Source organism: Dermacentor variabilis, chromosome 10, assembly GCF_050947875.1.
Source record: "Dermacentor variabilis isolate Ectoservices chromosome 10, ASM5094787v1, whole genome shotgun sequence".
Classification (NCBI taxonomy): domain Eukaryota; kingdom Metazoa; phylum Arthropoda; class Arachnida; order Ixodida; family Ixodidae; genus Dermacentor; species Dermacentor variabilis.
Genome location: NC_134577.1, coordinates 111,240,924 through 111,257,661, shown reverse-complemented (window position 1 = coordinate 111,257,661; position 16,738 = coordinate 111,240,924).

Genomic DNA, 16,738 nt, shown 5'->3' with positions numbered 1-16,738 from the left:
CCTAATAATAAGCCTAAGTACAAACCCTAATCCTGGTGCCATAATATGCGTCATATTGTAAAACCTAATTACACATGCGGCTTTGTTTCATGACTGTAGTCCTTCTGTACCTTTCCTGTACCAGTCACCAGCCGGTACAGGAAAGCTCCTACAAATGGCACAAAATTCGCTTTGCTTTCAGACTTTCATTGTCGCTTTCGAAGCGGCAAAAAGCCATTTGCTCAACGAAGGAAGGTCTGAGGGAAAATATTGTAGGGATTTTCATGTGCAGTTCCAGGCAGTAATATATTCAAGTCACATGAGGCATGTCATAGAAGCAAGCTCGTCGAAAGTGAGTGTGGTGCGTGCGTAAAGAAATGGGCAGTTCCCTGTCCTTGCTTTATTCAAGAGTTCCTGTCTGCTTTTGGCGCTCGCACGCTTGGCACAAAGGGCGTTGCGGTGGCAGGAAAGGCACTGGGTTGCTTGCTACTTCAAGCGAGGTGAGAAGATCGTAAACTAAAGAAGTATATAAAGGTTCCTGTTGAGTGGATGGTAAGAATAATAAGGTAATAATAAAGGTGGGGCCAACACGGACAACCTTAGCTTGACACCAATATAAGAAGGTTTAGCTTGCCTCAAGGACTGCACCTTCTCTTTTTCGCCTGTGGTTCCCTCATTCTAAGCTTACTTCCCTATTACGGTGAAGTGATGTTGACCATCAAAAATATTTGGGCCGACGCTGCGCAAGTTTCACTAGCTACGCATCATATAATATACAGTGAACAGCTGTTACGCTGCAGATTGCAGTGATAGCAATCAGGCTTTGCATGTAAAGTTGACGGCAAAACCTTACGGACCACGTGAGCGCATACCATATAACACTCCGCAACTTTTCCAATGCTTAAGCAGTTGCCCCACTCTATCGGAAAGGGACCAAAGTAGCACAAGGGAACTTGGTGAAAAGTGTACATCATCGCGCCAATGATTGTAAACGCGCTCTCGCTTTTCTTGTGCTGCCAAAAGACAAATATGGGCAATCTATTTCGCGTGGTCAGCATGGGCAATAGTATCGAGAGCATACCCGCTGCTCGAGTCACTACCAGAGGGAAGTGAAGCATCCAAGGGCAACGCAGAGTCCCAACCAAACAAACAAAACGGCGAATAACATGCAGGTTCATGGCGTGGAGAATTGTAAACGCAGGTGACATAGAGTAGTGCAGTGTCCCAGTAACGGTGGTGAGACAGAACGTACTTAGGTAGCTTGTCAGTATTGATCGGGTTGAATCGCTCAGTCGCGCCATTGGTCTGAAGATGGTAAGAGGTTTTTGTTCTACCAATTCTTGCTCTATCAAGCTTGTGCTTGGCCGAGCATGAATGCAAGATGTTCGTTTGGGAGATAAAGGTATGGCCACGGTTAGTGAGTAGATGTCGGGGGGAACCGTGCACTAAAATGATGTCACGCAGGAGGGAATCACGTCAGTTCCACAGCAGGTCTGAAGTGCTCAGGTAATGGCGTTGGGTGTCTTGGAATCAGTAGCCACAGCGACCCGCCTGTTGCCGTACCTGGACTCGGGGTAAAGGAACGAGAACGTCGAAACCCACTTGAAAGAGTCGCTCAGTTGGGATGTCGAGGGATTGAAGATACCCGGCTAGTGAACCAGAGGCCTTTCTTTTTTCAAATGCTGACATGGTTTGCATACAGCGATGTATTGCCGTACAAAGCGAGCAAGCCGGGCCCTAAAAGTGACAAGCGTGGCCCTTATGTCACAGCTGTCATTATACCATCACGAAATGCAACATAGAAATCTCTGCGTATGAAAAAAGAGTTTGGTTGCGCAGCGCTCGAGGTTGCTACGGTTGCGGCAGCAGCAATCACGTGACACGTATTTGCCGATGGTGGTGCAGCATCGTGTCCACCAAGTGCCATCATCTGGAAGTTATTTAAGCCAGCTGTATCAACCACGACAGCCGTGACGACAGTGGATCAAGATGCACCGTGCCTTGCATCGCACGGCACTAGTCGGTCTCCAGTGACATCTGTCCGAAGCAACCTGACCGGAGTCAATTCGGTCGTGCTTCAGAGACGACGGGTATGGATTGAGTGCGGATCCCAAAGGCATCTCCTGCGTATTCTTCTTGACAGCGGCCGCCAGCGCACCTTTATTCGAGCGGATCTCCCGAAGTACCTCACGTGCCCCGTTATTGGAAAAGAGGAACTATCTCTTGTTACGTTCGGCCACTCGAAGCCTGACAAGGTCATGCGCAGTCGCCGGGTAGCTTTGCATCTGCGAGGCCAACACGGTGACAGTACGATCACCGTTGAGGCTCTAGAGGTAAGTAGTCTTGAAGCTTCTGTGTGAGAATAAATATAACATTGCGGACAACATTCACCCCGACACATGGCAGCCACATGAAATAAGCACTTTTCTTGGTTCCGGTGTGTACTGGAAAGTAGCAATCGGAAAGATTAATTATTTGACCAGCGATCCAACAGCTGTGGAAACCAAGTTCAGATGGACCATGCATGGAATCATAGAACACAAAGGAGGTCCAACACCAACGAGTGCTCTTTTCCTGCGCGACTTGTATTCCTGAGTGCGATCGGTAAGCGATGTGGTGTCTCCACATCATTAAGGTTTACACATCTGCGGTGGAAAATGGCAATGTTCACCCAGAACTTGAGGTATTTCAAGAGGCATCATTAGGTTCGATGAGCACTACTTGGTACCGCTAATGATACAAGCTCCAGAGATAGTCAAACTTCAGGCAGCGATAACCAAAGGTTAGCCGAGCGCCGTCTGCAAGTCGAATTCAATAATTTTCGACAACAGTCTGAACTCCTGAAGAAGTATCACGTGGCAATAGGAGCATATTCTATCGAAGAGCACACAAAGTGAGTAGAAGAGCTACTGCCTAAGGAAAGTGCATATTACTTGCCCGATCATGCAGTTGACCGCCGAGATGCTGTCGCGACAAAGATTCGTGTTGTATTTAGCGCTTCATCACACGTGCTTGGTCGTTCCTGCCTGAACGATGCCATTTTCGAGGGCATGAATTAAGCTTGGCGTTGACATTGTGCAGCCGCTACTTGTCTTCCGATGTCACCCAGTTGTCTTAATCCCAGGTATCAAAAAGGCATACTTGCCGATGCTTATTAGTCCGGAAGACCACGACATGCTGTCCTTCCTCTCTATTGACCAGTTACCCTTAGCTGCTGATCCATCTCCCGGGTGGCGTGAAGGATGACGCGGGTGAAATTCAGAGCCTCATCCAGTCCTTTTCTGCTTCACTTCACTTCATCTGCCTTTTATTTCCTTGAAGACCTCTCACTCGAGCTATTGCATAAGGGGTGGGGCTTTCGAATGTAGTTTCTTCTAATTAGTGACCACACGAGTTCAATGAAGAATATTAGTATTAGGCTTATCAACAAACGTCGATGAACAGGTGATTTCGGCTATGTGACGAGGCACGCCGTTCCAGTCGATTGATTATCGGCAAAATAAAGATGCAGAGAAGGTTGTAGTGTGGCTGCATGGACGGGTTACTTGCAAGGAATGCCCTGCACGCAGGGAATGGTGAGGGGGTGGGGCCAGCATATATGGTGCATGATGGAGCGAGCTCTAATAAAACTTATGAAATAGGATTAACGAATCAATGCGACGGCGGGGTGATGGCGTATTTAATGCGGATTGTGCTTTTAGTAATGATACGTTGGTGTTGTAAGAATACGAAGAATGAATGAACCTTGCCGCCCAATTCTGAATTCTCCCGAGTGCATTGATAAGGCAAGTCTGATGTGGTGACCAGATGGGGAATCCGTATTCAAATTTTGGACGTACGAGCGTCTTGAATGCTAGTGGTTTGACGTGATGCGGTGCATGCCGCCGATGGAGTTTTAGGAATCGCAATGTTTGGTTAACGGAGGCAGTAATGCGCGTTACGAGAGCAGGCCAGTCAAAGTCGTATGAAATGGTGACGCCGAGATATTTAAATGTGTCCACATTTACTAAGGTAGTATTAGTAATATTATATGGTGAGTATGAGGGCTGATGGCGGCGAGCGAAGTAACTTATTTTACATTTATTGGGGTTAAGGGTCATTAACAAGTCGTTGCACCAGTTTTGCACTTTAAGGTGAATTTGTCAAATACTCTGGTCAGAGTCGTTAGTAATTATGCGGTAGATGACACAACCGTCAGCGGACGTACGGATTTGAAAGAAAACACAAAGAAGGTCGTTAATGTAAATAAGAAAAAGTAGGGGGGCTAGAACGCCACCTTGTGGGACGCCAGATGTTACAGGTGGTGGTGGTGCTAAACTTTATTGAAAGGGGGGAGGGTAAAGGGAGACGTGACAAGAGAGATCGGGCTCAAGTAAGGCCCTGGGCCTGCTTGGCCTTCTCCGCTCCGTCCACCAGTTCAAGCTGTTGGTCAATGTCCCCGGAACTGAGCGAGGATGTCCAGTCAGTCTCGCTGCTGACGGGGTGATGAGAAAACGGGAGCGAGGTGCATTCCCACATTATGTGTGTGAGTGTTCCTGTTTGTGAACAGAGCCTACATTTGTCGCTTTTCTTGCCCCCTGTGATTTTGTTAATGTACTTTGGGTTTGGGTATGTGATTGTCTGGAGTCACCTAAACGCGACCGCTTGCGTTTTATCGAGTTGCCTGGCCGGTGGGGGGGGGGGGGGTGCGCGCGTTACAGGGAGGGGCACGGAAGTGTGATTACTGACATGCACGGACTGTGATTGGTTAGTGAGAAATTCAATAACCCAACTTAAGATGCCTGGGCGCAGGTTCAGCTGCGAGAGCTTGAGTAATTGGTGTTGGTGAGGTAACTTATCAAGTGCTTTAGCATAATGCTGAAAAATGGCACCGATTTGGGCGGTAACGTCGAGATTAACGAGTAAGTCATAGACGAACATTGCAAGTTGCGTTTCGCATGATAGATCCTTACAGAAGCCTTGTTGGGATGGGTGAAAAAAGTTGTTCGTGCCAAGTAAGAGCATAATTTCGGGGAAAATGACGTGCTTCAGTAGACTGCGGGAAGATTAATCTAAAGTACACTGCGCAGATGTGTTTCTTATTTTTAACAGTTTAGAGTCGATGCCATCCGCCTCTGATGACGATGAGAGTTTTAGCTTTTCAATTATTGCCGTTATGACATGTTCAGCGAATTCGATAGGTGACATAATAGATTGCACACGTGAAGACAGGTAACAAAGCATCAGGTTCAGTTTGGGATACTGATGAAAACGCGAGGATAGATGCACCGGCGACTCTTGCTCGGGGAATACTATATCGTTATGTTCAGCGATAATGATAGCGTCCGGTGGCTTGGGGTTTAGAAATTGCGAGAATTTGGGGGGCTGGGGGTTACTGCTTAGTGCACGGAGCAATGTGTCATGGAAAAAGCAGTGCTTTTCGCGGCGTATAGCTGAGAAATAAGTTTTACCTGCCTCGTAATATATGTTCCAGGCCACAGCACAATTGTTTTGCTTTGACGAACGAAAAAAAATTGCTTTTCTTGTTTTCCAGAGTTCATAATTTTTTTGTGAACCAAGGTTTATTGCTGTTATTCCGTACTGGAATAACTGGAATGTAGTTAGCAGCGAGGTCAGGGATTTGTTGCTGGCTGATCGACCAATTTGCTGGAAATTTGCGGCTGTGGAATTCAGCCCTGAAAGTGGGGTTGAAGGACACAAGTTCGTTGTTGATGGCTTCGTAGTTGCCTTTGTCGTATAAGCGTATTACATTATTCCATGATTCTCGTTTTGGAAAGCTAAAGTTAAAGACAGTGTGGATTACTTTATGGTCGCTAATTTCCCGGAGATAAGATATCGCAGATAGGCTAGACGGATTGTTAGTTAATATGAGATCCAAAATGCTGGCTGAGTCCTTCACTACGTATGTTGGTTGTATGACTAGCTGGGTTAAGTCGAAATTAAAGCAGACTTCGAGGAAATACCTTTCGGTTCTACTATGTGAAGGAGGTTGATAGCTATCCCAATTGATATTAGTAAAATTAAAGTCTCTGAAGACCAAAATCTGAGCGCTAGTGTATTTTTTCATTAGTACATCTAGGACACAGTTGAGCTTGTCAGTAAAGCTAGCGTCTGCCCGCGGGGGGTGGTAGCAAAAGCCAAGTAAAATAGTTTACGGGGTTGCGCGAAAGATTAGCCATAATATTTCAAGGCCACTTGGGTTGGGAACAACGGAGCAGGGTGTCGTATCAATAATGGCCATGAGCCCCCCACCGCCTCTAGAATGCTGGCGATCATTTCGGAAAACATGGAAACCGGCTAGGTCATCCATGAGCTCCGCGTCGAATACGACAGCGTTTAGCCATGTTTCGGCAAGTATTAACAAGTTAGATCCAGATGATAAAACCAGATTAGATACAACGTCACGTTAAGAAAGGAAGCAACGTATGTTAGAATATATTGCTGAAATAGCAGTGTTAGGGCGGGTTGTCGTTATCGAACGATGTGTTGAATGGCGGTGATGTACCGATTACTATTGGACTTCTTTTACGCATTTCGTAGTTTCATCGCACATGTACTTAGCAGATACTATAAACAGAGTTTTGTAGTGAAATGAAAATGGAACTGATTTGGTCCTTGCAAGAACCAAAGATGTTTCCTGGCATTTTGTACAGTACGGGAGTAGTCTTCGCGAATGCTACAGTTAGTCCCTTTACACTTGCGTATGTTAGACATATATTTTTTGTTTTATAAAAAAGTAATTTTACGTTATAGTGCGGTTTCGGTTATCGGAATGGTGGCTGAGACGATGCGCACGTTCAATTTCCTCAGGATTCGAGGCCATGTTTAATCGCATGATAGATAGCAGGGGTACGGCCAAGGCAGGCTTTCAGGCAGTTTGAGGTTGCGTGCGGTACAGCCGAAATGGCAGCAGTCAGTGCTGCGTCGCTCAGTGCGATGATGAACAACTGCGCATTGAACAGCAGCGGTTTCGTGAAATGTTTTCTGGCAGTGCCACCGACCCCACCACTTGGTGGCTGTGACACCGAGCAGCCACCATTTGCCAACACCTATCTCTTTATCGAGAGTGATATGCAGAGACTGTGGCTTTGCTTTAAAATGCTTTATTACGTCGATGACCTCATGGTGGGACTTCCGAATGTGGATTAAGGTGCAACAGTGCACAGGGAAACGCGCAATATGTTCTCTGAAGCAAGCATGTAACTACGCAGGTGGCCCTCCAATTCAGATGCATTGCGGAAACGCTTCCTGTGCGATTAAGTTGCTATGGAAGGCGAAGCCGGATAGAGTCCCGTAATCAAGGTCCTAGGTGTACCCTGGGAACGTGAAGACGACCAGACTACCACTGTACGCAGAGTGTCTGCACTCGGAGAACAAGCTTTCTGGCAAGCTTATGGTACGCAGAGTGTCTGCACTTGGAGAACAAGCTTTCTGGCAAGCTTATGGTGCTTCAGACATTAGCCCTTCGGGGTACGTAGCGCTATTTACGCACTGAGCGAATCTGCCTTTTCAAGACTTGTGGAAGAGCAAATGCGCATGGGGCGACGCCCTTCAGCAAAAAGAAAAAAACAAGCTGGAACAGTTCGCGTGCTGAATTCGCCAGCGCGAATCCCTGTGGTACCAAAGCAATGGTCAACTGGAAGTTGCAGATAGATCGCCCTGGTGGGGAGGCTGCTGGGAGTGCCTCATCACATCGGCAAGAGATGCATTGAGATGTTCACACGGGCACAGCAGTTTCAACACCAAGGCCCTCTCTATCGTTCACCGCCTAGTTGAAGCGGTCATAAACAGCAGTGCCCTTAATTATCTTGGCAGCAACCCGGAAGAACTGCAATGTCTCATTCTCGCTTCTTGCTCGGAAGACGAGCTGTATGCTTTCCGCAAGAAGACGGCATTGCTCACGTTAGTACACTTTGGCTAGCTTCTGGTCAGACGATCAAACAACCCATTCAGAAGGTGTACGTTCTCGAAGCAAGCTACTAGAAACCAGCTGCTACGTGATCACATTGGGCCCTTAGAAATATGTTGGAGATCGCTGCATACAGGTGGTGACAGAGAACAGAAGGAAAAAGAGAACCAGTACGAGCAATATAATAAAAAGATGGAGTGTTTGGACAAGGGCTCGCGTTTTTATGATTCCACCGTTATTGCATTGAACTGAACCATGCACATGTTGAAGTAATAAAGAAAGAAATGCAAATTAGTACACTGCAGTAAACGCAAAGCAAGCTTGAGGCGTCTATAAGATGCAGTAAGGGTAAAACTTGGAAGGAAGAAACCTAGTAGTAATGTAAGAATGCTCTGTAGTTTGGGAAGAAAGGCACTGAACGCAACAAAGGCTCTTCACTGAAAACCAATAATCAAACAGGAAAAATATGCTGCCATTACACCGAAATGAACCATGCACATGCTCAAGGAATAAAGAAATACATTCAAATGAATACATTGCAGTCGACACAAAGCAAACTTGAGACTTCTACAGAATGCAGTAGGGGTAAAACTGTTAAGCAACCTTCTTCTAATACCGTCTTTACTGAAGTATAGGTCTAGCATTATTACAGCTTGACCCCTGTTTATGGAGCTCAAGATGAGATAAAAATTATATCTTGAGTTTGGTAAACCCATAGTTTTTTTAGAAAAACCTAAACATTAGAACAAACATACCTTTATTTACTCTAAGCTCGGCTAGTAAATCTCGCTAGTCGACACCACATACTGAATACTCGTCAGAACTGCCAGTAAAGTAAGTCTAGATAGTACTCCAGACCTACTTAACAGCATGCACGAATAAAGAAATTCATTAGCTCACTACGATTGCTTTCGTTCATGAATATATGTCAAGACTTTTTGGTCATGAATATAAGTTGATAGGTCATATTGCGTAACATTACCGAAAGAAGAAACGCTGACCTGGGTTCAAATCAATACGGTAGTTTTAATTGAAATTTTGCTAGGTGAGAAGTAGGCAGTACTCACAATTCATGCAGGCAGCTTTATGTGTGACACCAGGTCAGGAGGCTTCAAACCAAAATTAGGACGACACCTGGGTGTCGTACACGCAAGTGTGACAGTTAGTAAGGACTGTGGCTGCCTTGTATATCTGTGAGACTAGCTGTTTCAGAAGTTTCTGGTCCTTCTCGTAGTCAAGGAAGGCAAACTGAAAAATAATTTTACCGTATCCCCATTCGGCTGCCTGTCGGACCTGGCTCATTCTATAATTGAAAGCCCGCTGGGAAGCTGTCGTAAAACCACTACCATAATTCTTCATCAGAAATGGCCTCAATGGCTACGCATGGTCGCCGCACACTACGAAGGCCTCCCTATCGTCAAGCCTCTCAAGCTTTCCGTACGTTTGACTTTCGTGAAGTGTGCCTGTAAGAAAGCGTTTCTAAGCCATAAATAAGGAACGACTAAACTGTGCTCAGTTGTAATTTCATCTGTACGTCATTAATGACAATGGAAAACAAATTGTGAAGAAAGTAGTTAATAAAAGAGCACTGCCACGAAAATTTCAGATCTTTTTTTTCTGTCACAATAAGTAGCCAAGAACCCAGTTATCACGGCACAAAACTTCATTTGTTTCAGTGTGCCACAGTTAATTATTTAGAGCCTTGCTTATAATGACTAGTCCATGTATGCACCTGACATTGTGCTTCAGTTCTCGTATTTTGCCCGTGCTCAGTGCAGCACACTCAACGTGTGTAGTGCAGGAAACCTCAGCGGGCACTACATAAACTGTTGAAGCCACACTGAGGGCATACAAGCACGACCAATAACTGAGGATGACTGGGAGTGCAACAAAGAAGGGCTAGGTCAGAAGACGAGCAAGAGCTTGTACAGGGAGCATAGTAGCCATCACAAACGTGTGACGTAGTGCTGTTATTATGCCCTGGGATATTTACAAACCCAATTTCTTGATGTCAATGTCGCTAGGTGCTGAATTGCGATTTTCTGTGTGCACATGCTTTAAAAGTGATTTTAAATATGCGTTGAGCTACATTCGCTGTTTTTGTGTGGGTGTCCACAGAAATCGATATCACAAGTCATCTTGACTTCAAAATTTTTGTTAGTACTTCTTTAAGGCATTCTCTTTAGTGATGCAGAGCAACCTACGAAAATAAACCTATACATGTACCAGTCGAGAACAAGGGCTTGCAATGTCTTTTTCATTACTCCTTGTGTCTGAGTCTGCACGCTTGCATTTTAGTAACACAAATCCCTACCCGAATGCTCTACTTACAATCGTTGGTGTCGTAGCATACAGTGCTGGTAATATAACTGTCGCAGTACATAACATGTGTACAGTTCGGCTAAGTAATGTTTCACAAAAAGGCCTGCTCTATGTGAAATAGACATGGAAATGTGTTACTTTCATGAAAACAACATAAGCAAAACCACCTGTTTAAAGATGAAAGGGACCGCGACTTCGGACAGGGCGTAAGACGAAGGAGTGGACAGGACGACTGCTCGTCCTGTCAACTCCTTCGTCTTACGTACTTTCTGAAGTCGTGGTGAATTTCCTCTTTAAACATGTCGGACCAACTGGCCCAATTGGCTCTTAAAGCCACAGGTGGTAGCCTGAATGCTTCTACTGCTAAGTACTGCAACATCTTAGAAAGGTATAAATAAGAATAAGCTAGTCAGATATACGAGGCATGCACCATTCATACGAGGGCATACATCCGTGTTAGCACTCCGTTGATTTTGTGTTATAGCTGTGAGGTATATATACATCATCGTTTGTTTCTTTTTTGGTAAAATAATCGCTGCTTGGGAAGTCAGTGTATCATTTATAACATATGCTGTGCAAAAGCAACATTGTTGCACCTATGCCAGAAATGGACGACGACTGGTGGCCGTACTAAAAGGCGAGAGGAAAAGGACGATAGGAACAACAACTCCGCTTGCCACTCTTGACCTCAGCTTTGCGATTAAAATAAATGTCCCCCGCTCTCGTGACAAGGCACGTACCCAAGAGGGGGGGGGCAGGAGGGCGGCCTATCCCCCCCCCCCCGCCGAAATTAAGTGGCATACCTCCTATGCCCTGCTCACGGCACCACTCCTCACACACATTCCTAAGCGCCGCCTAATCAAGCTTCAGACTTGACAGCTATTCGGTGGTCCACATTGTGCTGCCTTTATCACTCCTTTTGGATGGCGGCAGTTATAGACATCTCCTGGAGTGAGAAGGCCAGTTTTCTGATTGATGCGGGGCCCGCGCGATTAATTTGAGATGCGTTCAATGGTCACCACCTGTTGCAACGGTCACGCGCATCGCTGTTGCTTCATTATTTCAACCTTCTTTTTTTAGACTCATCCCGGGACTAGGAATGAGATTCACTTCGTATTTAGCTGCTCTGCATGCTCGTGGAACGAGCGGCGGCCACAGAAAACGTTGGTTGCCTTTAACTATTCCTTTTGCCTCATTACTTTCTCGAGTGACGACTCGCCGCAACGCTGGCAGATCCTCGGAGCCATATACACATGATATGGGTTAGATCGGCTGAAAAATAAGATCTTGCGAAACAGCGTCCATCAGCAAACCCTTCCAGAACTGTTAAAGCAATAAGCAACATGAATGTCACCCATTACCCTGTCTGGTTTATTCCTTAACGTGCAGCACTTTTCGCGGAAATTGGCAACTGGAATCAAGAGTCTCAAGGAGTTCAGAAATTAAGCGATGTACTAAGGGATAGAGCCAAGTCAACAGCCAAACATGAAGGAAGATCAATAATTGACAAGTTTAACCATTGTGAAAATATAACTTTATTTAAAAAAAGAAGTAGAGAAACCTCTGCCGGAAGTGGAGAATGATTCCGTATGTTTTGAATGACGCTTCTACAGCTATCATTCGAGCCAGCTGACGTAGAAGTCGTATGCTGTGGTTATGTGGGGGGTTTTCTAACCTTTCGCGGTGGGCGCAGTGCGAGCAGAACCATAGCGTCCGACGCTCTACGCGGTAGTACGGGACTGTTGACCACGCATCGTTACGCAACTTCCTAACTAACAATAGGAGTCGGTTCTGGCACCGTGCAGTGCAAGAAGAACAAAGTGTGTTTGAAATGGCTATGTAGGAGCCCCATCTTGAGCTGATTTCAGTGTGCATTGACTACAGCACATTCTAATTTGTTTGTTGACATTTACGGAGTCATGATAAGAGTGCACGGACTCATGGTAGCATACAAGGAGGCAACGTACCTGCATCATGCCGCCTGCCAGGGTATGACCCATCCAGTCGGCATACAATTACGTTAGGGCACATAAAAGACTGATATTTTAAACAGTGCACAATCTTGTGCCCCGAAAAGTTCGCCTGTTGATTCCTCTTTGGGAGACATATGGGCCGAGCAGTTTCGTCCACAAATGCCCAACAATTATGGAGTGGTGCCCATTTACTTCTCGCGGCCTGCAGCACGGGAAAGAAAAACTTGAGAAAACTACCCTGCCGACGGTTCCAAAATATAACTCTTGAAATATGGCTGCTCCTACTGCGCCGCAAACTACAGGTGGTCATCGACAAGCGAATGCAATGTATGCCACATACAGTGATTTACAAATAAATGCAATGCACAATTAATAATCATGTTATTCTCAGTTGACTCTTAGTTGGTATAATGACATTATATCTTGAATTTACTTGTACGCAATTGAGCACAAAAATACTTCTTGCTTGCTATTCTTGTGACATTTCTTTAGCACTTCACGGCTGCATGTAAACACTTATGTGATCACTTTAAGTCTGCTGTCAGAGTCCCTGATCAATAAACTGGCTTCCGTAATACAACTGAAAGCACATTTACAGTATCTAAAGTTTGGCTGTTTAGTTAGTTTCTGCTGCTCTTTTATGCCATAATCACCTGCAGCTATTGGTACTGACAAGAAGCACCAGAGTAAGTGTACCAGCAAATTTATTATGAGGGTTTTGGTAACAGATAAGGCACTACACAAAATCCTATGCAGGTATACTTGCTTAGAATCGCCGCTTAATGAAAAAAACCACATACCGGCCCAGTAAGAAATAGTCACTTACATATTCTTAATAAGAGAACAGATTCTAGGTATCCTCTACATCAAAGACCTTGTTCTTGCCAATCTTAGCACGACAACCTCTAATGTACTAAAATATGTGCATGCTGGGTTCACTTGCACAATAATCTAAACTGCTCAAGGAATATCCTGTGCGCGCCAGCAATGACATCATTTCAGCGCACCTTTCAACACTCACATGCATTTCTGCAATGATAATACAATTACAGATGAACCCCTGCACTTGTTGCTATGTATTCAAACAACAAATTTGCTTTAACCGAAACCCAGCAAGCGCTCTCTGTCTGTTGTTGAAAAGAACAAAAATATTGCAACTATACTTGACTTCTAGTGCTTGATTAGATAAGCTTAAGCACTAATTTATGCTGCGATGGGTAGAGGCACAAAAAATCGGCACTGTGCTTCAATATGCACTTGTGCTGCGTGGTACTTACATTCGAAAAGCCTCTGAGCGAGGCAGGAGAAAGCCAGTGGTGATTGCTGAAGTCGCTCAACATGTATACAAAGGACGCTGTGATGTCGCTGATCATCTGTGACGTTACACTAAACATTACAGATGAATACCACCCAAAATTAGGCTCCAAATCGCACCATCGGTTGGGGTACGCCAGCCGGCGCAATGTGAAGCATAAGGCTTCACAGCCAGATACTGTAACGTTCTGAGCCCTCACGATCTCCTCTGGCACTCTCAGCGAGGAGAGCAGTTCTGTAATATCGTCCTTCTCAAATCGAAACTGCAGTCTAAATAAAGATTGTTCAATGTTTCTAATATTCAGCAGCCCATGACGAGAGTGGCACCTCAGCAGCTCTATCTCACGGCTGTGGCTAATTTAATACTCGAGCTCGTCTATGGAGTCGTACTCTTTTAGGTGCCGTGGCTGCACACGCGCCAGCTTGAGGTCGCCGATCTAGGCTCACTTTAGCACACACAAATGGCGATGATCACCAAGAATACTTTTCAGCATGCCTCGAGCTATTCGCAGTACAAAACGTAGCAACTGCAATACAAGAAGACGCACAAAGTAAGCGAGGCCAATAAACTCACGAACACGGTGCTTTCGGCTACGTTATGGCTTGGCTTGGTTCGATTAAAAAAAAAACATATTTTTTCGCGACGTCGGGCGGCACTGCTCACCACACTCGAACACGCCGATCACACGTTAGGCACCTCTATTTAGCTAGCTTTAAGGAAAGGCCAACTAAATCTGTCATAAACGTACGCTGCTTGGCGCACGCTCTACTATAGCGTATAGGGTACGCTATAGCTGCGTACTGACGTACGGGGCAGAAACCTGGAGGCTTACGAAAAGGGTTCTACTTAAATTGAGGACGACGCAACGAGCTATGGAAAGAAGAATGCTGGGTGTAACATTAAGGGATAAGAAAAGAGCAGATTGGGTGAGGGATCAAACGCCAGTTAATGACATCTTAGATGTAATCAAGAAAAAGAAATGGGCATGGGCAGGACATGTAATGAGGAGGGAAGATAACCGTTGGTAATTAAGAGTTACGGACTGGATTCCAAGGGAAGGGGAGCGTAGCAAAAAATTAAATTATGGGGTTTTACGTGCCAAAGCCCTCTCTGATTATGAGGCACGCCGTACTGGAGGACTCCGGAAATTTTGACCACCTGTGGATCTTTAACGTGCACCTAAATCTAAGTACACGGGTGTTTTCACATTTTGCCTCCATCGAAATGCGGCCGCCATGGCCGGGATTCAATCCCGCGACCTCGTGCTCAGCAGCCCAACACCATAGCCACTGAGGGAAGCGCAGCCGGGGGCGGCAGAAAGTTAGGTGGGCGGATGAGATTAAGAGAATTGCAGGGACGACATGGCTACAATTAGTGCATGACCGAGATAGTTGGAGAAGTATGGACGAGGCCTGTGCCCTGCAGCGGGCGTAACCAGGCTGATGATGATGATGATGATGATGATGATGATGATGATAGCTGCGTACACTGTCCTCGAACCGCAGGCGTAGCAGACGGGTAGGGCGCGGCTTAAACTAAATGGAGCAAGTACGCGTGGCACCGGGTACGATTCCGCGGGAGCAAGTCGTAGCATTGGGTATTCCGCATCAACACGTCGTTGTCTTGGGAAGTACCCCGTAGTGTCACGTCGGACTGGTGAGCACTGCCGGTGACTGAGATTCGCCGGGAGAGACTGAGAGCTCATGTTATACATGTGAAACTCAAAAACGTTTTTCTGATATAACCCCTGGGCTGATCTGAATGAAATTTGCTGCATTTGAGAGGGAAAGTTAAAATCTAGTGACTGTTAACAGTCACTAGATTCCGCTTCTAATTCCGCTTCCAATTGGAAGCGGTATGTTGATTAAGGGCTTGAACTTCTTAAAAAAGATTTTCAAATGTTCGACCGTTTGAAAACAATAGAACCGCATAGTTTACAAATAAAGAGCACGGTATGAAGAAGAGGTATCGCGGCTCTGTAAACAGCATCCATTAGATCATTCAAAGCGAACAAATTCGATATGCCATTTTACATCTTTCCTGAATTTGTTACGTTGGTTACAAGGGTTCTGCAAAGGCTGCATTTCCATATTACAAAACCTTTTATAATCATGTGTAACATAACAATTTTGTCCGCTTTAAATGTACTGTTAGATGCAATTCCCAGAATTGTATTATCATTTCTTGCTGTTGAGTTACATGGTTGTGAACTCGATAATTTGGTTTTTTGAAAAATTTCGCCAATCTTTGACAAAAAGTTTACAACCTAACTCAGAAATTCAAAACAGTCACTAGCGTTTAAGTTTTTCTTTTAAATGCCACAAACCTCGTCAAATTTAGTGGAGTGGTTGCCGAGAAAAACGAATTCTCCTTTTACAGGTATTTAGATAGGCGCACCCGAACTAAAGCTTCCTCTTAAGGTGTTCTTCAGAAGGCGGTAGGCGCTCGTTCCGATGTTTTGAAGACCAGGATGGTAATTCGGGAATACAGTCGTTAAATGCGCACTTATAATCAGCGTCTGCTCACTGGAGTCCTGCTGCCTCTTCTTGAACCACTCGACGCACAATCGAGGCGATGTCAATCGAGGCGATGACTTGCAACTGTGGTAACGTTGTCGACACGCCCGAACTTCGGTAAGGTTTTTCGCGCCTTCAGAGCTTCGAATGCGCGACACTGGTACCTGAACTCGGACGGAGTGCTCAGGTATTCTTTGTTATTAAAAAATTATTGACGTCTTCAGCAATGCCTTTTAACAGATGTCCTTTACTTTGTCCTCATCTGACTTATTCGCATTTACAATTCCGCCTAGCTTAAATACTTCTTCAATATACTCTGTACATGTTTCACCAGATATTTGGGCTCAGCACGAGAGCGTGTGTTCCGCTTTCTTCTTTTTGGATATGGAGTCGCAAAAGCAGGCTTTCAATTCCTGGACAAAAGCTTCTCAAGAGGTCTGCACGCATTCGTGATTGTCAAACAAAAGTAGAGCGGTACAGGCGAAAAAGTATGGAACGTTCACAGTCTGCGCTGAAGTAATTCACCCAATACATCAGCTTACTCTTTCGTAGTGTCTCAGCCAGTCATCTACATCTTCAATTTGGTTACTTGAGAATATCCGTGGTTCGGACGTCCCTTAGCCAGAATGCCTTTGTCTCTGGCTGGCTTAAAGGATGCCTTCTTCGACGGTGTTCGCTGACCGGTCTGCTTGGGCGTCGGCCACGCTTGTTGGGTCTGGTGGTG